This window comes from Desmodus rotundus, chromosome 8, assembly GCF_022682495.2.
Source record: "Desmodus rotundus isolate HL8 chromosome 8, HLdesRot8A.1, whole genome shotgun sequence".
In the NCBI taxonomy this organism is placed as follows: Eukaryota; Metazoa; Chordata; class Mammalia; order Chiroptera; family Phyllostomidae; genus Desmodus; species Desmodus rotundus.
Genome location: NC_071394.1, coordinates 71,063,989 through 71,087,952, shown reverse-complemented (window position 1 = coordinate 71,087,952; position 23,964 = coordinate 71,063,989). Strand labels below are relative to the sequence as shown.

Genomic DNA, 23,964 nt, shown 5'->3' with positions numbered 1-23,964 from the left:
GAGAGCTATCTCAAAAAGGCAAAACATCTTTCAGTAAAAGAACTCTACAGTCCAGATGGGGACCTTCTAAGTCTGCTGATTATCTTCGTATAATGTTGTAAGATAGACTTACTAAAACATTTCAAGAGCTGATCAGAGATGATGCGCACAATGGCTTCATTATTGGAAGGAGTTGCCTCAGACTTGTGACTAAACTAGCAGAGACCTCAATAAGGTTAGGGCTGTAAGCTTCCTGTTTTCTCATCGGGGACTGCAGGTTCCAATGAGAACTGGAAATCTGTGCACAGTGGGAGAATAAACCATTGCCCAAGGACCCTATAGTTGCGCTCTTCTCTTGTCTGAGCAAGAGAGAGAGAGAGAGAGAGAGAAAGAAACCGGGACTGTGAAAAGGGCATTAAATTATTCTGAAACATTCCATCAAGTGGAAAAATAAAACAGCTCTAAAGCAATTCATTATTAAAAGCATTCAGTGATCAAACATCGTCCCTCATAAGCACTTAGAACATCTTAAATATCCCTTGCCATGCTGATCAGAAAATACAATTTGCTTTAAGTAGGAAATAAATATAAATTTCAATGGTGGTGTGATAAGCAGTTCAAATAAGTACCAACCGAACCCAGAGGTGAAACCTACCAACCTACCCCAAAGCACTCTTACTTAACTTAAATATCACCAAGTCAGACATGATGATAAAACACAAATAGGGAAACCACAACCTGAGAACCTGCTGTAATTAATAGAAAAAGTTAAAATCTTTCATCAGATAAGCTTCATTATATTGGCATAACAATGCATCTATTCTATGTATCTCTACCCATCCATCCATCATCAATCCCACATTCATAATACTGCAAAAATCTTTCTGTGAATTGACGTAAAATATGGTCAAAATTGCTGTGCTAAGAAAAGCTGATCCTACTGCCGTTTACTAACATACTTAACATTTTTAAATATTTTTATGAACACACTGTTGACTTCACAAGTTTATAACTTAAGTACAAAAAATTTTTTAGAGCAAGGCTTTTCCTTCAAAGTACTCTGACAAAAGTAAATTCGTAGCAGAACATACAAGCTTGAAGAAAATATTGCCAAGGGCAAAATTCTGCAACTGCTTTAAGAAGCAAACAAGAACACAAAAGATGGGTGCTGCAGCCATCTGGCTGTCCTCAGACTGTGTCACTGCCTCCTCTTTATCCCACCCCCTGGCCAGCCCACACCGATGCCACAAAACTTATGCCCGCTGCACAGCAAATGGACACAACGCACTTAGAACACAAAAGCTGATTTTTACACATAAACTGGTATCTTAATTTTTTTTCTCCACTTCAACAATTTTGTTGATGCTGTTACTTATTCAGGGTGGGACTTCTCTGAAAAATCTCTAAGAGCTTCACTGTGAGAAGATGGCCCCACATGGGTATATCTGCTTAAGTTCAAGAGAAAACCCCTTTGAAACCACCTCTACTGTTCCGTGTTTTCTGTTATAGCCAGGCACTAGAAGTGGACATTTAAATAAAGAATCCTAACAGTATTCCATTTAAACCTGTACTCTGTTTTTGCTCTAAATTGTGCATTGTTTCCCCCACTTACTATTCAAAATAACTGCACTCATTTTTAATCACTGTCCTTGAAAGTCAGCATGCTCACGGGAATTTTTCCTTCCTTGGCTCATTCCATGAACTTTTAACGAGCAACTACTGTGGTGTCAAGAGCTTGCTGGACAATGGATGAGTAAAATCATTATTTTTCCACATGCTAGCACAGACTGCCTGCTACATTAAACCAGAAACCCGGCAGTTTATAAAGAATCTTCTACAAGCAGGTAGGCATTTTACTTATTTATATATTTATTTGGGGAGGCAGAGAGATATGTCTGTAGATACACAATTGCTTTCAAAGATGGGAATTAAGGCTTTCAATGGAAACCTGTCTGGATAAAACAGGCCTCTGTACTCTGTTTTTCTGCAGGAGCTTGGGAGAGGCAGGTGCCCTGTGTCAGGCACGTGCCCTGAATGGGAATTGAGGTTTGCCTGGCTGTTGGGGGCGGGGGGATGGTGACGACACACGTCTGGTATACTTCTGCTTTCTTGCCGTCAATGGTTTTCCACCTCTCCTGCATCCCTCTCCATGTTCCAGAATAAGAAGGACTTGCCTAGATTCTCAAGGAGCTGAGTTTTGGTTTCATTCTGGGTGTTTCTGCCCAGGACCACAGAGGCTTCTGGTCTGTACAACCACGGTAACCTTGGGACACACACAGCGAATCCAGCCATTGGGTTAGGGATCCGCTAATTGTTAAAGCCGGCACTAGTGTCTGGCCACCAGTTGGCAGACACAGCACACAGCACATGGCCTCCCAGGCCTAGGTTAATACAGCTGGAGCCAGAGGACAGCCTGAGATAGTCTCCTTGCGGCCACATCTGGCTCCTGGCTGCTCCAATGTGAAGCTAAACTGATTTTGTTGGTTTTTCTGGGAAAGTTTAGGCAACAGATGAGATCAGTCATATTAATTTGACTGTATGCAGTTCATTTTGGAACAAGATATCAGAATATAAACTCAGTGAAGGCAAAATTTCATCTGCCTTGCATGCTCTACCCTGTACAGAACAGTAGCTACACATGGTAGTTGTTCAATAAATACATATGGAAAGAGTAACACTAACCAGCCTGAATCTCATTCCAGCTCCTCCGGTCCCACTGCAAACGTGCACACTGGCTAACCCTCCAGATGCACAGAGAAGAGACTCCAGGTGGCCCCATGTTAAATTTTACTCTAGGCACACTGACCCAGGAAGAAAGACAGTTGAGAATGAAACGATTCACATAGTCAGCATAGTTGGGAAGACCTCCTGACAGTCCTTCCCTAAAAGTAACGGTTTCCCAGTATTCACCACATCCCAACTTTATTAGTCCTTAAAACACAAAACTTGGCAGCTATGGGCCCACAGTGGTTGCAAGTGACCTGAAAGTAGAAACTTACCTTTTGGCCACCAGAGAAAAGACAACTGATGGTGTAACTTTTCCTGGCACCTTTCCCCCCCATTTCCTTTCCCATGCCTCTCTTCCTGAATTCCCTGCCACTTGCAAATCCCAGGTCCCTTCTACACTCAACTCTGACCCATCTCTAGGTTTTCCCAAAGCTCACCCCTCCCTTCCTCCCACTAGAAACACCATTGTAATTTAGAAACAGGTGGAACCCACCTACTCAGCTCCTTGGCTAGACCAGTTTCTGATACTCTGCTAATATGACGCTAGGGAACCTCTAATCAAAGCTCTGCTGAAAGCCCAGGGACAAGATAAAGGACGAGGGCTATCTAGGAGAAGCCTGGCGTGGCAGTTTGCAGATGATACCACCTCCCCAATTCAGCAGGTTTAATTTCCTAAGACAAGAATCGTTGAAATGGCAGGTGACTTGGATAAGCTCAGCATATGGTCTTCAGGGAACAAAGTTACTCAGAAGTTCCCTAGATGAAGCTTGGCCTGAACTCCTCCCTTTTCAGTCATGGAAAGCAACTGGTGTAAAGCTTGGGGTGAGGTCAATTCTCTTCAGCGAAGTGTAAATTTCTGAATGGCAGACAACTGGAGCTTCTAGGTCCCCTTGGAACTTACCCAAGGAAGGATAGTCCAGGACAACCCACCCTGGAAATACCTCCCTCCTTCTTTGTTTTTGCTTTTTGTAATTACTTTAAAAGTGGAAAATGCCTCTCCACAATCACAATGGAAGTTTAAGTTAATCAAGGAAGAAGCAGTGTAACAGGATGCAAATGACTGACACCCAGTTCTTAGCTGGAACAGGCTACAATGTAAAAACAACCAAAACAGAAAAATGTTTTTAAATGGTAAGAGGGGGGAAGGGGGGGCAAGGCTGAGAGTGTACAGGATGAATATCTTCATTTCTTAATGCTACCCCAATTAAAACTTAGTATTGTATCACATGGTACTGCACAGTATGGTTTAGTTTAGGACAGTTCATATCCTACAGACACAGAATCAAGTGCCTGATTTCAAAACTCAGCTCTGCTCCTTACTAGTCTTGGCAACTCGGGCAAGTTACTTACATTCTCTGTCCACAGCATGCACATCCATAAAGTGGGTTTCATTACAGTCCAAAATGTGCTTTTGAGGAATAAATGCATTATCTCAAAAAAAGCGCTTAGAAAAACGCCTGGCACATGGTGAGTGCTAAAGAAATGACAGCGCCATTATTACAACCAGGGATACTGGAACTTAGGTAAAACTAAACCTTCTTAAACTTTATTCCTGCCACCTCCATAGTTGTTATGCACATCAGACTTTAAACTTCTTATGAACATAGTACAAAACATCAAAATACTGATTTTTCCCTGAATATTAGCTAGAGAAGTGTAGGTTTAAGATTAGGGTCTCACCTACCTCAGGGGAGGGAAAGTCATTAGCTACAGTAGAAAAGAGCTGCAACCTGAACTTAGTGTCAGCTGCTTGTTCCACCAATGACCAAAAAGGACTTTGGGGAGATGTTCAAAAAAGGCAAGAGGAGCATCCGGCCTGGACTCCCATGGTATTCAGACATATTTCCTTGCACGTTTCAAGTCTGTGCATATAGATTCTGTTACTGATTTAGGATCTTTAACAGCTTGTTTATTTATTTATTTTTTTTAGTGGCTTTCAGCTCACCTTTAATAACACGTTTCTTTGACTTGGCTGAACTATGCCTCAGAAGAATTACAAGCGGGAATATGGCTGGGTGAAAGGTTCAGTGAACTAATCCACACCTGGTCCATGTAAGAAAAAAGGCTCATATTTTCCATATAGAAACAAGTCTCTTTATATGAACCAGGCTTTTATTTAACTGCTACAGCACTTTCCATGCCATACAATCTTTTATGAGCTTCTTTAGTGGGGTGGGGAGAAGAACTACCACCTAGTCATAGCTGTAGCTTTCTCAGTGACAGAAATAACAATAATCACAATAATAATAGGAAAATGCAAACCTCATTCAGAATAGGAAATGGTAGACTTATATCAGCAAAAATTCCTTGACCAAGTTTTAATAATGACAAAAGACAAAGATGTCCCTCAAGAAACAGACTGGGGATCAAGTGAAAATTATTGTGTCTTCATGACCAAAATTCAGATTTCTATTGTACCAAGTGTGTGACCCAAACTTTTTTTTAATCCTCACCTAAGGACATGCTTACTGATTTTTCTTTCTGAGAGAGAGAGAGGGGAAGAGAGGGAAAGAGTGAGGGAGAAAAACATCAGTGCCAGACAGAAGCATCAATTGGTCGCCTCTGTACGCACCCCAACCAGACACCAAACCCACAACCCAGGCATGTGCCCTGACCGAGAATCAAACCCACAACCTTCCGGTTAACAGAATGATGCTCTAACCAACTGAGCTACACCGGCCAGGGCAAATGCCCCAGACTTTTAAGTGGAAAAAGTAAGGCTTAGATGGGAAATATCTCAGATGAGAGAGAAGAACGCACATTTTAGAACTGAGAGGTACACCTCTGAGGGGATCTAGTCCAGCCACTGCCTCCTGGGGAGTGGATAAGTGGTATGCGAGGCCACACAGGGGGTGTGGATGAAAGCAGGGACAAAAGCCTCTGACTCCCAATAAATGTGGAAAAGCAATGGCTAGAAAACGTGGTGGCTGGGAACATCAATGGTATGATCTGAGGCTAGAATCCAAACGAACCACCTTTCTGCTCTAGAGTCAACCACATCAGTATTACAGGCATCTTGGTTTTTTCCTCTCAGTTTTATTTTTAAGAAAATCCTTTGAATAAACTCTGGTTTGAAGTAAGTAGACAAGGAGATATTTCTACACCTTGGTTGAAAAGGAGCAAAGTGACTGGAGAGAACATTTCCCTGGGAAGGCAGGAGAGTGTCTCTATTCCTAGAGCCACTACTAAGTCAGATAGGATTTGGTAAGCTCCTTCCGTTCTGCAGACCTCAGTCTCCTTGTGGGGACCAGGAGTGGCACTCGGGGACAATGTTCCACTGGTACACAGCAGCCACCCAATTGAGTTGTTAAAATACTGACATACTTGAGTACTGGCTGAAAAATGCCTTTGCCCCCAAGCTATCTGAATATAGGCACGGCCACTACCCGGAACTTCTGAGAATCCTCAATGGTACGGCAGGATTTCCCAGTGCCCTGCTCCAGTGTGACACTCAGTGTCCATCCTGGATGGCCAATGCCTGTGCTGTACCCATTAGCTATAATGGCCATTACCCCAGATGCTTTGAGAGGTCGTTTTCCAAGGCTATGATGCAAAGACCACCAGGCCAGGTTATGCCCTGGTGGAAGCCACAACCGGGGGTACAGACAAAGACAGGAGAGTTGTGACAAGCAGAATAACAACCCATGAGGGACCCACCTTCCACCTCAAGTCACTTTCCTCATTTGGGGCATCTATATATAGGCTACGCTTATGAGGCAAATCAATGAAATCTTAGGGCAAATTCCAGGGCTCCCCCTTGTTTTCAAAAGCTGGAAAGAAATAAATCACTGTGAACCAACTCTTAAACTGAAATCCTGAGCTCAGAGGGAAATTACCAACACATGTAATCAAATTATATTTACCATGGAAATTTCTAAGAGCTCCTGCTTTCTACTCCAATTTTACAACTCTTTAGGAAAAGGAGTACTTCTCTATCCAATGTTTCGAATTTCCACAGCAAAGTTGAGGCATTATACATGCTGAAATATACAGGAAAGGAAAAAAGTTTCCCATTATTATCGTTTCCTCCATCCTCCACCCCTTCTATGCCACCATTATTCAAAAGTCACTCAAAACTTTTGCTGGCTGACATGACGCCATGCCGTCACTTGATCAGGTGTGGGGTACCACATGGTATGAATAAATACTTATCCATAACCGCATATTAAATGGGAATTTGCGAAGGCAAGCTCTGGAGACAAAGACGTTTCTATATAGAAATATTAACTAAGAATTTAAGTAAATGGCCCCACTGGAAAAAAACCATTCTAAAGTAGCAATATAAACTATATTTAATAGCAACAAAAAATATTTTCCTTTTGGGAAAGCAATTTGAGTTTCTAAAAGTTACTGCCTTTCACGTGACTTAATACAGTACACCTAAATTATTTCATTTCCTACAACACAGATGCTGAGCCCCCAACTTCTACTTTGTTAGAGTTAACTTTTTAAATTACTCTTGTCCCAAATATAATATTCAGATAAAAACTATTTTGGTACCTCTTCCCCCTACAATTGTTATTTTCTCATAAGCTTGAATATCACACATCCCCAAAAACGTATGTTCCCAAGGAAGGAAAAGAGCCAGGCTCTAGAACTAATACACAATGAAGAATGTATTTGAAACAGCCTTCTGGTCTGACATAAGAATATAAAAATGATATGAGCAAGAACAGCTTAGTTTACATACTTTTCAGTCACAGCTGCTGCTCCGAAACCACAATACCTTTAAAATGACATTTCAAGGAAACAGATACGGCATGGCTGTAGCCGTAGCTTGATGCAGCTCACGCTGATTTAAAGGGGCTTCTCTTTTCATGCACAGACTTTATATAACCGTGTACACTGGCACAATTAAAGAAAAGAGTGATTCATTTTAAATAGTGTAATGATAAAAAGAGTGAATTACAAATAATCTACCCAGCAAGATTTTTTTTTCTTTCTCCATTAAAATCGTAAGACTCAGACAAGAAAACAGAGTTTTGGGGAGAGAAGGAACAAGTCCACTCTTCCTGCTTAATGTTTAATTGGGTGCTGAAGATTTTTTGAAGAGACCTCTGCACCTCCAGTGACAGGCACATGAGAGGCTCCTTTCTCTGCAAGAGACGCAGGCACTTCCATGAATAAATGAAAATAACATACAATTAAATCAGACTATTCAATTAATAAATTACTTTCATGGACCTTGCAGGGCAAGTCCTATTTAATTACATAATTTCAAAAATATTTGCACATTGCAATCACCAAAATTGGCTTTGAGGTTTCATAATACACACTTAACACTTGAGTAGGAGAACAAATTTATTTAATAAATGCAGCCCTAAGCACTAGAAGGCCATACCACTGAAACTGCAAAATCACTTAGCACATCCTCAGAAAAAGCAAATAAACTTTCCCGCTATTTAGACATAGGCTGCTGTTGAATGTCAGGAGAGGCAGGCAGATTTTTTGCTTTTCTCTGTCCTGTGTTGCCTGTAAATCTGACCACTTGGAGAGGTGATTAGAATGGAGCTAATGGATAAAATGGTTCCAGTTAGAGATAAATTAAGATAAACTAAGGTGGAGGATGTCAAGTAGTAAAAACCTCATCAGGTAAAACAGAGAGGTCATATTCCCTCCCCACTTCTCACTTCTTAGGACAACAAAATGCACCAGAAAGTAACTTCGTTACCAAGCATAAAGATGTGTTCCATTAGGAAAGCACACAGAAATTCAAGGGTGAGAGGTCTTTCATAAAAAGGATAGAATTACACTGAACCTAAAAAGAGGGCAGAGGCACTTCCAGGGCCTGCATTGCTTACATTTGTCCTGGGGCCAAGGTACTGCCTGGAAGTGAAGGGGCTGGAGGCCACCAGAGCACTTGGGCACTACTAGCTCCCCTCCATATTTTGATGGAGATCTTTGTCAAGCACATTTACTTCCAATAACCACTGCATGCTTCACATGCACAATGGCCTCAGCTCTTCGAGCAGCGTGGAGCTGATTCCATTTACATCAAAAGTACCCAGACCACCGTGACGAGGTGAGTGTTTTTGTTTGGGGCTCTTTCCCTTGCAGATTTCTGACCCATACAATCCAACCTGCTGCTCCCTCTTGCCTGTTTTTTACATCCAAAAAGCCTTCACCTTGCTGTTAGAAAGGTATCTAACAAACTTTATAAAATTTTTCAGTAAGGTTTAAGTAAAAGATTCTGATGAGACTATTATCAAACAAAACAAGCACATTTGTCTTAATCCCATGTCCCTTTCACAAACTTCTGGAAAGTGTTGTCTATACTCTTGACCTGCCTTCTTCACCTCTCACACCTCCTCAGTCCTGACCACAGCACTGAATCTCTGCTGCCAAAGTCACTCAGTATTCAGTCTCTCCTGATGTGGTCCGTTGGCTGCACTCAGGAGGGTGACACTGTCTTCTCCTCTGCAGGGTTCCACCTGAGCCTCTGGCTCTCCATTGTCACCAAGACCTTTCCTCCACCTGCTTCTCCCCACATGCTCTCTCCTCAGTGATGTTACACTGTCCACCGGTACATGAGGGAAATGCTGTGGAGGCAGATTTGGCGCCTCCTCCACCACAGCCAACAACCATGCCAGCTCCACTGTCTTTTCTGCATCCCAGTCGAGACTCACTAGCCCACATGAGAGCCTTGCGTGGACTCCTGCCATGGCCTCCTCAAAGCTCTTTCCTGCCTTTGCTCTCCTCGAACATGCCCACACAGAAGACAAACTCATCTTGCAAAACATAAGTTTACTACGTTTTCTCAATTTCTGGAGAGCTTCTTCACCACATGTTAATATTTTTGATACTGAATGCACCTCAAATTGATGTGAAAGCTTAAAGTCGCTGCCTCCCAGACGCAGGTCCCACCTCCACTTAAAATGTTCTTAGCTTCTGAAGGCCCAGAAAGCCAAGTTGAAATGTCCAAAGGTACTCCGAGGGCTCTTTCTGATGTTCACCACTGCCTGTTCCCTCACTTCCATTCTTCCTTCAACAGATATGACTGCACACTCCACACACTCGTCTCCAAGCCTTCACACAGAGCCAGCTTCCCACCACCCATCACTCTGCCCCCTCTTCTCCTAGAGAAATTACCTGCCCCACATATTTCAGGCACAAACACTATGTCCTTCTAGAACCATTCTCTAATCTCTCTTGAGATCTATGCTCTGTTATTTGTTCCACTGGCATACGGTGTTCGTCCTACTACAGCAGTGACTCGATCTCACTGTAATGCTCTAATCACTAGTTTAAATGAAATATTAGTTTCAGGTGTGTAAGATTAATATATCTTCTTGAATAAATGAAGTTGATGAATTCTAATAAAGTTAATGACAACAATTCTTTGGTTCCGTCATCATAAAACCAACTCGTCTCAGTAAATAATCTTTTTTAAATTGTTTTCTCTTTTTTATTGTTGTTCAAGTACAATTGTCTCCATTTTCCCCCACCACCCCCACCCACCCCAGCCATTAGTAAATAATCTTACTTCCTCTTGCCACTAAAATCGCTCAGCAAGGTGAAGTCAAGCAGACCGACTGCATCTGCATAGTATTTGCTCACAACTCTGAAGATATAAAAAATGTTATCACGGCTGATAGTAATGTGAATGACTGAGATATAATTTGAAGAAGAACATCTTATGTTCCCTTGAAGTAAAATCACCTTATTGTTCATAATACAGAGCAAAGAAAACAGAATGAGCAAAGAAGCTGTAAGGATTATAAGAAGCTATAATCAAATAGACTTCTTATAAATAAGAATTGAGATTCACTATCCACCAAAAATGCAATTATCCCCCCCCTACAACAGTACCCTAATTTAAACTGCACACGAAAAAAAGCTTTCAAGTTATAAGACAATTTTATATTAAGGTCTCAGATGAACCTTAATGCCACTCCCTTTCCTGGCCCTGTGGTCTGCTAAACTTCAGCTTTAATAATCTCATCACGTGTCCCACTTCCGGCATCTCCAACTTTGCAGCCAGCCTCCAAAACAGCTGAAAAGAAAGAGCTGTCATGTGTCACACCTGTGACCTCCCATCTTTGGTATATTTGGTGATGGTGTTAAAACAAGAAACCTGGTACCAGACAACAACAGCCCCAGACTCAAGAAATGATATAACTTAAGTGACCAAAGAATAAAAGCCAACCTCTGGAAATGTGACATGACAGGGCCACAGAATATTCTTTCTGGGTTTCATACTTTCAGAAACCCAGAGCTAAAAATATCACAAGTTTGTTGTTTATAATGTAACTAAAGATCATCGGTGGATGAAATCAAATTTTATTTTTCATAATTATGACTTGGCTGAGTCATTTAAGTTCTCAGATCCTCAATAATGTCTTCATCTATAAAATGGGGTGAGGAGATCTCTACAAGAGTCAAATGTGATCCTATGTTCTGATCCAAGGTAGGACTTTCAACTCTGTGTGAGTAAAGGTGTGTGAACCAGCAAAGAGAGCTATTTTTGATGCAGCTCCTATGTTATTCATTCAGGTGTTTAGCAAATAATGATAATGAAGCCCACACTGTGCCACGTGGAAGGTAAAGAAGAATCAAACTTGGTCTCTTCCCTCAGGAGCTCATAGTCAAGTTCTGTGGTATCCAAAATAGTACTCGTTAGGGATATTTCAGTTAAATCACATGTGGCTATCTTAATTAAAAATAAGTGAAAACCAAAATCCAGTTCGTTAGTTGACACAATTCTAGTGCTCAAGAGCCACACGTGGCGACTAGCTACACATTGACTGAGTTGTTGGACAGTGTAAAATACTTTATCCCTGCAGAAAGTTTTACCGAGCAGCTCTGATCTAGAAAGGCAAGGTAGTCAAGTATGCAGGTGAACATTAAAATGTCATGCAATATAAGTGATGACAAATAGGTAAGTTTTTGTGGAGCAGAAAGGGGGAGCCAGATGGAGTGGACCACACGTGCAAAGGCATGGAAGAATCAAGAGGCACTGCGAGTCCCAGGAGGGTGTGCAAGCAATTCTTTGCACCAGGAAGCAGTGGCCAGAGATGAGCCTGGAGGAGTGCTTAGGAGACCAGAAAGGCCTCACAAGCCAAAAAAGGAGTGAGGACTTAATTCAGAACATAGTAATGAAGCAGTAGAGTGACCCAGCAGAAGTGTTTGATAGGAAACTAACCATGCAGTGGTTGTCAACTCTGGAGGTGCACATGAGAACTCTACAAAGCTTCTGGAAATGCTGGTGCCTTGCCCTGATAGAATTAAATCCATTTCTGGACTTGGAACCTGGACCTCAGTAACTTAAAACCCTAAAGTGACTTAAGTGCACAGTGCTGAAAACCAATGAAGATGACAAGGAACTGGAATGGTGGTGAAGCTGGAATAAAGAAGTACAAGAGTCTACTGCAGCTGTCCTACAAGAGCTGATGGTGACCTCACCTAACACAGGAACAGGGGGGATGAAAAGGAAATGCTGATTTTGGTAGAAGTTTCTAAGACATAATTAATACAACTAGAAATGAATATGAGCAATCAGGGAAGAAAAAAACAGAATACAGTATGAAAACTCTGTCCCATGGCAATAATGACCAATGGGGAGAACAGTGGCAACAGCCCAGTGTTAGAGGCAGGGCTACACTCCTCAGAGCATCCGGCAGAAGGTCCAGGAGCCAGAGAGAGGGTTTGCCTCGATCCTGCTGACAAATCAAGGGAGAGAGTGAGCACAGATGACGAGTGCTTGCAGAATCCATACAGAATAAAATATTTTCCATTAAACTGCAGCCTATCAGAATATCGAAAAGACATGTACTTTTAAAGTTCGGCTCCCTCCTCGACTATTCCACACTGCACACCAGTGCCCCCATCAGCCCGGCAGCACAAACAGGCCACAGATGTCCTGTCCTAGCAGTATCACTGATTGCCTGTATGGACTTCAACAGATCATCTGACTCTGGGTCTGGGCTTCAATGTCAAAGTAACAGTCAAAGGGGAGAGCTGGACTAAAACAAGGTGCTTTAAAATAAAACTGGTGCTTTTAAACTAAAACCAGAGACACCTCCAGTGTGGAACATTCTATGACACATTATAGTCTAAAGAACAGAAAGTCAGATAAGTTTATAATACCTTTTAGCACTTACCTACACATTAATTTATATAAAATTATATTTATTTATATTCCAGAAATATATATTCCTGAGATTACACATATACATTTCTTAAATTACATACAAATTGCAAATACACATACACACACATATTTCTTTTTGTCTCAAAAAGACATACTCAACATACTGTTTAGTCTTCGTATAACAATTACCATGTTTTCCCCTTGCCATGCTAACGTGAGGAGTTGCAAACTCAATGCCAGCCGGGACAAGGGGCTGGCCATATCAATGAATAAAGCAGTCCAGTGGGGAATGACAAACTCTGTGCCCTGCACCAGCCGAAGGGGACAGCCACTGTCTGGCTCCAAGCCCCAGCTGCCATGTGGGAATGTGAACCCAGGTTAGTTGCACTTCTCTTTTAAAACTCAGAAATTGTTTTAGGTGTAATCTCTTTACATTTAAATGCTGGCAACCAACGCAAATAATTTTAAAATGTTGTGCACACCAGACACAGGTAGGCCTGGGGCTACCAGTATGTGCTCTGCCCTGAAGTATGCTATCCTTCTGTGGCTTTTAAACCTGAAAAACATAAAAGAAGAAAGAAGCCCTCTTAAGTTCCTATGACAGAGTTCTGACCTCTGGTTTCTAAGTTAAGTTTGACCAGCAATACTAGTCAGAGACTTATAGCTACCATTCCACAAAGTGCCTATAAAGAAATCTACAAAATGCATGTGTGTGGGGTTTGAATGCAGACCAGAACACCTGACAAATAAATTCTTCATGTACCAAATATCAGGTGGATTTTAACACTTAAAGATAAAAACATGGCAATTTATATTCTGTTAATAGCAGCCATATATCTTTCAGTGAATTCAAAATAGAAAAACAGTTTTTTGGACAGCAATATCACTGTATTTTTTGCTTTCAAAAGAAAAAAAGTCCTTCTCTTTTCATTACACCTTTTTTAACGTGGAGTGCTTGCTCAGCCATCTGGCACTCATTAGCAGGAGGAGACCAGAGCACATGGAGTATTCCATACTAGGGGCCGATGTGTCAACCATCGTGCTGTAGTAACATGATCTTCTGCTGCTCGATCACCCTTACACCATTGTCACAGTGGAAGGAGAGCCAGTGTTAATGAAAAGGAGTTTACATCCAGATGGGTTGTCCTGTACATACCCAATGACTGAGAAATCCATGTGAAAAGCATAAAAAGAAACCTAGATGAAAACAACAATCCGATAGTATTTATGATAAAACTCCCATGATACCCCCCAAATATGCCTGACAGCAACCTGGGTTCCAAGTGTATTTTATAATGATTGTGATGGCAGAGTTGAGAGTGTTCTGGTGCTCAACATAAAACCTATGAAGTTCTTCGAAAGGGGAGAATGTATTTTTAAAGAATGGAAGGACGTAAGGGACAGTATGAAGCTAGGTATTTGGGCACATGATTCCAGTTTGTCTCACTAAAATGCAACAAAAACAGCATAACACCATAAAAGTCCTAGAGGAAAATATTGGCAGGAAAATCTCAGACATTCCACGCAGCAACATCCTCACAGACACGTCCCCTAAAGCAAGGGACATAAAGGAAAGAATAAACAAATGGGACCTCATCAAAATTAAAAGCTTCTGCATGGCTAAAGAAAACAGCAAAATGAAAAGAAAACCAACAGTATGGGAAAACATATTTGCCAAGATACCTCAGACAAGGGCCTCATCTCCAAAATGTATAAAGAACTCACATGAATACACTCCAGGAAGATAAACAACCCAATTAAAAAATGGGCAAAAGACTTGAACAGACACTTCTCCAAAGAGGACATACACAGGGCCCAGAGACATATGAAAAGATGCTCAGCATCACTAGCCATCAGAGAGATGCAAATTAAAACCACAGTGAGGTACCATCTCACACCAGCCAGAGGGGCCAACATAAACAAATCCACAAACAAATGTTGGAGAGGATGCGGAGAAAAGGGAACCCTAGTACATTGTTTGTGGGAACGCAGACTGGTGAGGCCACTGTGGAAAACAATATGGAATTTCCTCAGAAAACGAAAAATGGAACTGCCCTTTGACCCAGCAATTCCACTGCTGGGATTATACCCTAAGAACCCTGAAACACCAATCCAAAAGAACCTGTGCACCCCAATGTACACAGCAGCACAATTTACAATAGCCAAGTACTGGAAGCAACCTAAGCGCCCATCAGCAAATGAGTGGATCTGAAAACTATGGTACATTTACACAATGGAATTCTATGCAGCAGAGAGAAAGAAGGAGCTTATACCCTTCGCGACAGCATGGATGGAACTGGAGTGCATTATGCTAAGTGAAATAAGCCAGGCAGTGAGAGACAAATACCATATGATCTCACCTTTAACTGGAATGTAATCAATAGGAGAAAAAAGCAAACAAAATATAACCAGAGACATTGAAGTTAAGAGCAATCTAACAATAACCAGAAGGGATTGAGTAGGGGAGAGTGGGGAGAGGGGTTTTCAGGAACTAGTATAAAGGACACATGGACAAAATCAAGGGGGAGGGTTGAGGTGGGGGAGGGAGGTGGGTTTGTCTAGGTTGGGGTGGGGGGAGGGGAGAAAATGCAGACAACTGTAATTGAACAGCAATAAAAAAAAAAAAAGAACACTCCACCTGAAAAAAAAAATAAATAAATAGGAAAAAAATGCTACAAAAACAAGAAAGGCTTTCTTGTTTTGCTCATAAGTTGCATGTCTCAGGTGGTAAACATAAGGATAAGTTTTAAGCAAATTCCTAAACCTCAGTAGTACTTGGGAGGAAGGAAGAAAACGAAGGCTGTAGGAGTTGGGAACGATGGGCTGTACTAGGCTGTCCAGTATAGGAGGGTCTGAATGAATTCTAAATCTTGAGGAACCTACAGGAAAGGCATGGAAAAAGATGATAATAGCAGAACTAGGAAGAGAAGGGATAATTAGAAAGCAATACTATTCCAAGCACAGCACTACACTGTTCTTATTCCCATTTAACAAGTGAGAAAAGTAAAATGCAGCGTGGTAATTAGGTCCAAGTCGTACAGCTAATAAATGGCATAGCATGGATTTGAATCATACTATCCATCCTAGAAGCCAGTGTCTCAAACACCACCCTACACTGTCTCCCAAAGTTGGAGATAAAATTGAATAAAAGCAGGTAAAGACAAAATCAGAGATGAGGAAACAAAGGATGCCTTCAGAAATGCCTGTGGAGGGATGACTTTGAAACATTAATGCAGGGACCATCACTCCAAAGAGAGAAGTGAGGTTGACTCACTATATTGAAATGGGTCTCCCTGCTACTAATTAAGAGGCCACTGGTTTTCCTGTAACACCTGTAACAGAATTAAACATGTACCCACAAATTATGAAACACGACCACCAGTCAGTTTCTCAAAGTTATAAACAGACCAAATGATCTCTTCTAAAGGGTATGTCAATTCTATGATATGGAAGTATGCAAATGAGTGTTTACTGATGACAAATTATATTTGAATCTCAAAGTACCTCTAATCTAACTCTCACTCTTTTGTTAATTATAATTAGTTCTTTAAAAATCAGCTGCAGACATATGTTTATCCTTTATTACCAATATGCAGAAATTTTTTTCTGAATAAGAAATGTTCTCTCAGAACCTTCCTCCATCCTTCTATACATAAAAGGAGGACACACGAGTACCTCAAATATTGTTATTTAAAACTACATCAGAAAGTCCATTCATTAACATTGCAGATGTTTAAAATTATTTTTCATTGGTAAAATAAGTAGTATTCAAGACACACGATTAGCTGAAAAGATTGTGTGTCAAAACCTAAGAACCTCATACCTTGAGAAGTATACAAGGGGTCTAGATCTCATTTGGTACTATATGAAAGAACTCTGACACCTTTCATCTAGAAAGTTGGCCAATTCTGCCATCGGAATAGTATTGTTTGCTCCTCAGAGTAAATATTTTATATAAGATACCTGCTGCAGTATGTGAGTGTGGCAAAGAGAGACTTCAGGCCTCAAAGAAATGAGCTGAATGACTTTTCTGGTCTTGCTTCTTCATACATCTCTATCCATATGGCAGAATTCTGAATAAAACTTGCATTAAATACAATATGGCATAGGGCAGCGAGGGTATGAGAGGAGGAAATGCATACCTCTGTCTACTGGTAACCACTACTCTTTTGGCCAAGAGACTCTGACAGTTTTGGAATGGCCAAATTGGCTCACTTCAGTTCTTGACACCCTTACCCTTGGCTGACTGACTTTCTAGCACCTGAGCATCAGCACAGTGCTGACTGATCAGCGAGAATGTGACTGCATCAATCTGCTTGGTCATGACAGTTGGAAACGGTTGGAATAAATGATCCAGTCAAACACTGAGATCTCCTTTCACCAAGTCTGAACCCGTTAAATACCACAAAACAGGACTGCCCAAGGGTATCAGAGATCAGTAACTATAAAAAGAGCCACAAATCAATTAACAAAATGGCAGTAAGTACATAACTATCAATAATTACTCTAAATGTAAATGGATTAAATTCCCCTACCAAAAGACACAGGATGGCTGAATGGGAAGAAAAACAAAACCCATCTATAGGCTGCCTACAAGAGACTCAATTAAGACATAAGGACACACAAAGACCAAAAGTGAAGGGATGGAAAAAGACATTCTAGGCAAGGGGAAACCAAAAGAAAGCCAGGGTAGCTGTACTTATAACAGAAAAAATAAACTATAAAACAAAGATTGTAGTAACAGACAAATACAACTTTAAATAGTAATAAAAGTGTCCATCAAAACAGACCAAACAGGAGAAATAGGCAGCATTACAAAAATAGTATGGAACTTTAATACCCAACTTACATCAATGGATAGGTCATCCAGACAGAAACTCAATAAGGAAATACTGACCTAAAATGACATGTCAGATCAGAAGAACTTAACAGATATTTACAGACTATTCTATTTAAAAGCAGGAAAGTACACATTCACCTCAAGTGCACATAGAACATTTCCCAAAGTATATCATAAGATAGGCCATAACAATAAGTCTAAATTTATAAAAATTGAAATCATATTTAGCATATTTTCAGAGCACAATGGTATAAAACTAGAAATTAATTACATAAAGAAAACTGGGAGCTGCAGGGCCTAGAAACCATGCTTTAATTAGTGGGTGCACCAACCCGTCCCATGGTTCCAGCACTGGTTGTGACAGCCACATTACCATTTTTTCACCTAAGGTCTGGCTCTACCATGTTTTTAAGTATAGTAACCAGGTGGCCTCATGTAAGCAGCTGTCAAAGGGAAAGACTGTACAGTAATTGTCACACAGAAGAAACTCCCTAACAAATTACTGGGTTCCAGTGCAGTGACTCACTTATTCAAGATAACTGAAAACATTAGCTGTATTTTCACATTCCATGACAGTAATGACATCTGAGAGCAGATCCCAGGTACAGAGGGCATGCTATGAGGCAGCTAATTGGAAATACAGGAATGGCTTTGAGATTCCTGTAGAGATGCTATATAAAAGAACTGCTGATATTTTTCACACAGAATGCTGAAATGAAGCCTCTTGGTAGATGTATGATTTTAATTGGTGGAGATGTAGAACTGGCCCTCAGGTGCATGTGTGTGATCCTACAGGTTACTACTATGGGTTTAAAGCCACCGCAGCAGGAGTTAAACCTGGTCAACCAGTTTTCTTTAAAAAAAGTGCAGAAAAAATCTGGACATTTAAACAGACAGTGGAAAACTGCATGTATATGCCTGGCAACTGTTCTGTCAACTGATTTCAAACCTTCAGAAATAGAACTTGGAGTAGTTACAGTTGAAAATCCTAAATTCAGTATTCTTCCAGAAGCAAAGATTGATGCTCACCTTGTTGCTCTAGCAGAGAGTCTAAGCATTGTAGTTAGTTTACCAAATCCATGATCCCACTTTGCCTGTACATTTGTCACAATAAACCAACTTTACAGAGGCCCATAGGTTGAAAAAGTAACCTCTCTCCCACTCCTCCTGCCACTGAAGTGGTTAGAACTCTCTAGAAATAAAAACAGTGTTTTGGGAGGAAAAAAGAAAGAAAACTGAAAAATTCACAAAGAAGTGGAGATTAAGAAACATATTACTGAACAACTAATGGGTCAGAAAAGAAATCAAAAGAGAAATAAAAAAATGTCTTGAGACATAAGAAAATGTAACATACAAAAATTTATGGATGCAGCAAAGGCAGTTAGAAGAGGGAAGTTCATAGCAATAAATCCTGTCTAAGCAACAAGAAATAACTTTATACCTAGGGACTAGAAAAAGAACAAAGGACCCTAAAGTTGGTAGAAGGAAGAGAGGCAAAGATTAGGGCAGAAATAATAAAAGGGATTAAAAAGACAGTAGAAAAATATCAATGAAACTAAGAGTTGGTTCTTTGAAAAGATAAACAAAATTGACAAATTTATAGCTAGACTCACCAAGAAAAAAAGGGAACTCAAATTAATTAAATAAGCAATGAAAGAGAAGTTACAACTGATACCACAGAAACATAAAGGATCACAGGAGACTACTCTGAACAATTATATGCTAACAAATTGGATGACTGAGAAAAAATTAATAAATTCCTAGAAACAAAATTTACCAAGGCTGAACCATGCTGAAATAGAATATCTACACAGACCTATTACTTGTAAGGAGATTGAATCATTAATCAAAAACTTCTCAACAAAAAAAGTGCAGGGTCAGATAGCTTTATTGATGAATTCTACCATACATTCAAAAGAGAATAAACACCAATATTTCTCACACTCTTCCAAAAATAGAAGAGGAGGGTACTCTTTCAAACTTATTTGATGAGACCAGTATTATCCTGACACCAAAAGCAGACAAGTATGTCAAAAGAAAACAAAATTATATGCCAATATCCTTAATGAATAGAGATGCAAAAATCCTCAACAAAATACTAGCAAACCAAATTTAACAGTACATTAAAAGAATGATACATCACTGTCAAGTACGATTATCAAGTAGTGATGGTTCAATACCTACAAATCAGTCTACGAGCTACACCACAGTAAGAACATGAAGGATGAAAATCCCAATCATCTCAACAGATACAGATAATGCAATTGACAAACCTCAACATAATAAGGACCACATATATGACAAGGCCAGAGCTAAGAGCATACTTGACAGTGAAAAGCTGGAAGTTTTTCCTCTAAAATGAGGAATAAAACAAAAATGCCCACTGACCACTTTTATTCAATGAAGTATTTGAAGTACTAGCCAAAACAATTAGGCAAGAGAAAGAAATAAAATGCATCCAAATTGGAAAGTAAAACTATCACTATTTGCAAATGACATGATATTATATGTAGAAAATCCTAAAGACTCCATTCGAACACTGTTAAAACAAATAAAGAAATTCAACAAAGTTGCAGGACACAAATCAATACGCCAAAATCTGTTCCATTTCTATACACTAATAATGAACTATCAGAAAAAGAAATTAAGGAAAACAATCTCATAGTTGCATCAAAAATAATTAAATACCTAGGGAATAAATTTTCCAGGAAGACAGAAATGATGGAAGAATATTCCTTGTTCATGGACTGAAAAAGTATTGTTAAAACATCTATACCACCCAAAACAATATACAGACTCAGTGTAATCTTTACCCAGATTCCAAGGGCATTTTTCAGCAAAATTAAAGAAAGAATCCTAAAATTTGTATGGAAACATAAAAGGCACCAAATAGCCAAAGCTGAAGACATCACAATCCCTGATTTCAAACTATACTACACAGCTATAGTAATTAAAACACTATGGCACAGGTATAAAAACAGGTACCTAGATCAATGAAACAGCAAAGATAGCCCAGAAGTAAATAAAAACATATATGGTCAATTAATTTATGACAAAAGACCCAAGAATATACAATGAGGAAAGGCAATCTCTTCAGTAAGTAGTGTTAAATAAACTGGACAGCCACATACAAAAGAAAGAAAATGGCCTGCTATCTTAAACCATACACAAAAAATAACTAAAAATTGATTGAACTTGAACATAAGGCCTAAAACCATAAAACTCCTAGAAAGGAAATACAGGGGTTAAGCTCCTTGACATAGGTCTTGGAGACGGATTTTTGAACCTGACACCAAAAGCAAAGGCAACAAAAGCAAAAATTTAATTAAAAATGGGCAGAAGATCTAAATAGACATTTTTCCAAAGAAACATACAGATGACCAAAGGCACATAAAAAGACGCTCTACATCATTAATCACTAGGGAAATGCAAATGAAAACCACAATGAGGTATCATCTCACACAAGTTAGAATGGCTGATATTAAAACAAAAACAACAACAAGAAATCACTAGTGTTGCTGAGGATGTGAAGAAAAAGGAACTTTTGTGCATTCTTGGTGGGAGTGCAAAGTGGTGTGGTGTGGCCAATATGAGAAACAAAATGGAGATATTCAAAAAATTAACATAAAACTACCGTATGATCCACAAATTCCACTTCTAGTTACTTAGCTTAAGAAAATGAAAACACTCATTTGAAAACACATATGCTGCATTATCTACAATAGCCAAGACATGGAAGCAACCAACTGTCCATCAATGAATGAATGGACAGAGAAACTGCAGTACATATATACAATGGAATATTATTCGGCCATAAAAAATAAAATCTTGGTAGCTGGGAAGATGGCGGCGAGATAGGTGGGAGCGCAGTCCACTTTCCCCTGCACACGGGTGAAATACCCAGCCGATCTTCTGAGGAACAGAGTGAACAGCCAACAGTACCCCAGCATATAAGAAGACTGGAGACCAGAAACTGTAGAGGACATTGAAAAATCAGATGGTAAGGGGAGTGCTACAGGACTATTAGGTCCCTGGGACCAGTGCAGGGACCAGGGCAGCAGCAGCCCCAGGTCCAGCAACTGCCAGGTCTGCCACAGGGTTCTTGGGAGAGAGCCAGGTCAATGGCTCCCTCCCCTGCCAAACAAGGTTTGAGCAGCACGGACAGAGACTGGGTTGCTTGAAGTCACAGGGAGGGGAATAAGGAGGAAATGTCAAACACACGGGGGCTGTGAGCACCCACAGAGACTGTGGAGGACCACTGGGGAGAGTTGAGAGTTGGGCCCTGTTGGGCCCTGACCCGGATAGTCCCCGTTTTAGTTAGAAGGGTGGGCTGTGTGAGAGGCCAGGCCCTAGTATGGAGCAGCAGGCTTGAGCAGGAGAAATTTTTCAAAAAGAAAAAGTGAAAAAAGAGACACTTGGCAGCTGTTTGGGGAATTCTCCTGCAGCAGCCACTCCAGCCTCCTCCCCACCCAGCCGCGTGGCTCCTGAGGTGGTACCAAAGACCCCGAGCTCACATCTATATCCCTGGGGAGAGTGCAAGCCTGAACATGAGGGACCAGAGGCAGCCTGGCCAAGTGTGCATGCCCGCAGCCCTGGGGACAGTAGGCATCCGAACCTGGGGGACTGGAGGCTGCTAGTCCTGCCACACCCACAGGCCCGGGACAGAGTGCACCTGACCCCGACATGAAGAAGCACCACACGCCCATCCCCTGAGGCCCCAGGGAAGCAGCAGAGGAGGTGTGCACTCTGGGAGGAGGACCGAGACACCCCCACAGAGGAGAACTACAGGGCTCAGGGAGTCAGCAATCCCCAGAGGGACCTGACTCTGTGGGGGCTGAACTGTCCTGAGGGGACGCTGAGAGTCCCTAGCATCTAGTACAGCAAAGAGCGAGAAGGAGGTGTGTGAATTGCACCTAACTGGTGCACTTTGGGGACAGCACAACTGGTGGACTGAAGGCCTAGGCTAGGCACAGAGCAGCACTGGGGACCCAGTGGCTAACTCGGGATCTGGGCTGGAGGCTGGGCCAGTGCCCCTCAGGAAGGGAGAAAACCTAAACCAATTCCCCCTCAGCCTGCTGCAGCCAGGAAGAACTGACTTGGCCAATTTGAAGTCAGAAGGAGGCATTTTTTTTTTCACTCCTTCCTCCTCTTTCCTTCTTTCTTTTTGGTTCCTTCTTCCTTTCTTTCCCTTTTTATCTCTTCTTCCTTCCTACTTCTTTTTTTTTTTTAATTGCCACAAGTGAGACCTGTAAACTGTGAAAAGCCTGTAACTGTGAAAAGACCAGAGCTGGACTCAAAGAGGGGTCATCCCAACAGCTGAGACAGTGAGACAAATTTCACTTTGCTATTCCAGAGAACTTGTGAGTTATTGTATATTTGTATTATTATTATTTTCATTATTCTTACATCCTTCATTTTATTAGTATTTTTGTAGTTCTCATCTTTCTGTTTAGTCTTCTTCACTTGGTTGCTTAAATTGCATTATGTGACTGGTTTCCCTTGTTCTCTCTTTCATAGTGTATTTTTAATTTACTGTCTTTCATTTCACTTGTGTTCCATTAGCACACTACTCTAGATCTTATACATCCTATTCTTGTTATGCAGATCACATAGATTCTGTCATATGATTGTTGCTCCATTATAATTGTAAATAACTGCTATTCCATACAATTGTAAATACTACACAGCACTGCTCCCACATCTTAGCCCACTTCACTGTTTCCTGAACTTTATTACTGGTGTGGTTAACTCTATTCTCCCATACATTACACCTGTTTTCTATCCTCTACTTTCACTTTACCTCACAATCTGACCTCCCACAAGCTAACTGCATTCTAGATTCAACTCAAAATCCTTTCCTCCCCACAACAGGAGTCTTATCTTATTTCCACCCTTTCTAAAAATTGGCTAATTGGGTAAAATATCACGGTTAACACTATACATATCCAAAGTATCTCCTATATCTTCTCTATGGGTTGGTACCATAAATATCATAGAATACACTCCTGCTGTCTTACCATTTTGCCATCCCCCTCCAACAGATCACAAAAAAGAGTACGTAGAAGCTGTGAACACCAGGATACCTGCTGGAAGAGGAAACCCACCAACAAAGAAACCACCAACAGATAAGAACATAAGAAGGTGAAGGAGGGAGTAGAAGCCACACTAACTCAACCCAGGAACAACCTGGAAACACAACTAAATGGTGGAGAAATGACTCAGAACAACCAGCTGAACAAAAGCAAGAGAAAATCCTCAAAACCTTGCACAGACAGAAGAATCAGCTTCAACAAAATCGACCCTCACTTGCACAACACAATACAAAGGA

The 23,964-nt window shown here is 40.8% G+C and overlaps 1 protein-coding gene and 1 pseudogene across 14 annotated transcripts in view; one reads left to right on the top strand and one right to left on the bottom strand.

Annotated features, from left to right (window-relative positions):
• The window catches only part of FOXP1 (forkhead box P1), a 629,322-nt gene that overhangs the window by 336,062 nt on the left and 269,296 nt on the right, over nt 1-23,964 (bottom strand). The gene's annotated exons all lie outside the window — the stretch shown is intronic.
• Nucleotides 17,760-19,029, top strand: LOC112301225 (proteasome subunit alpha type-6 pseudogene; annotated as a pseudogene).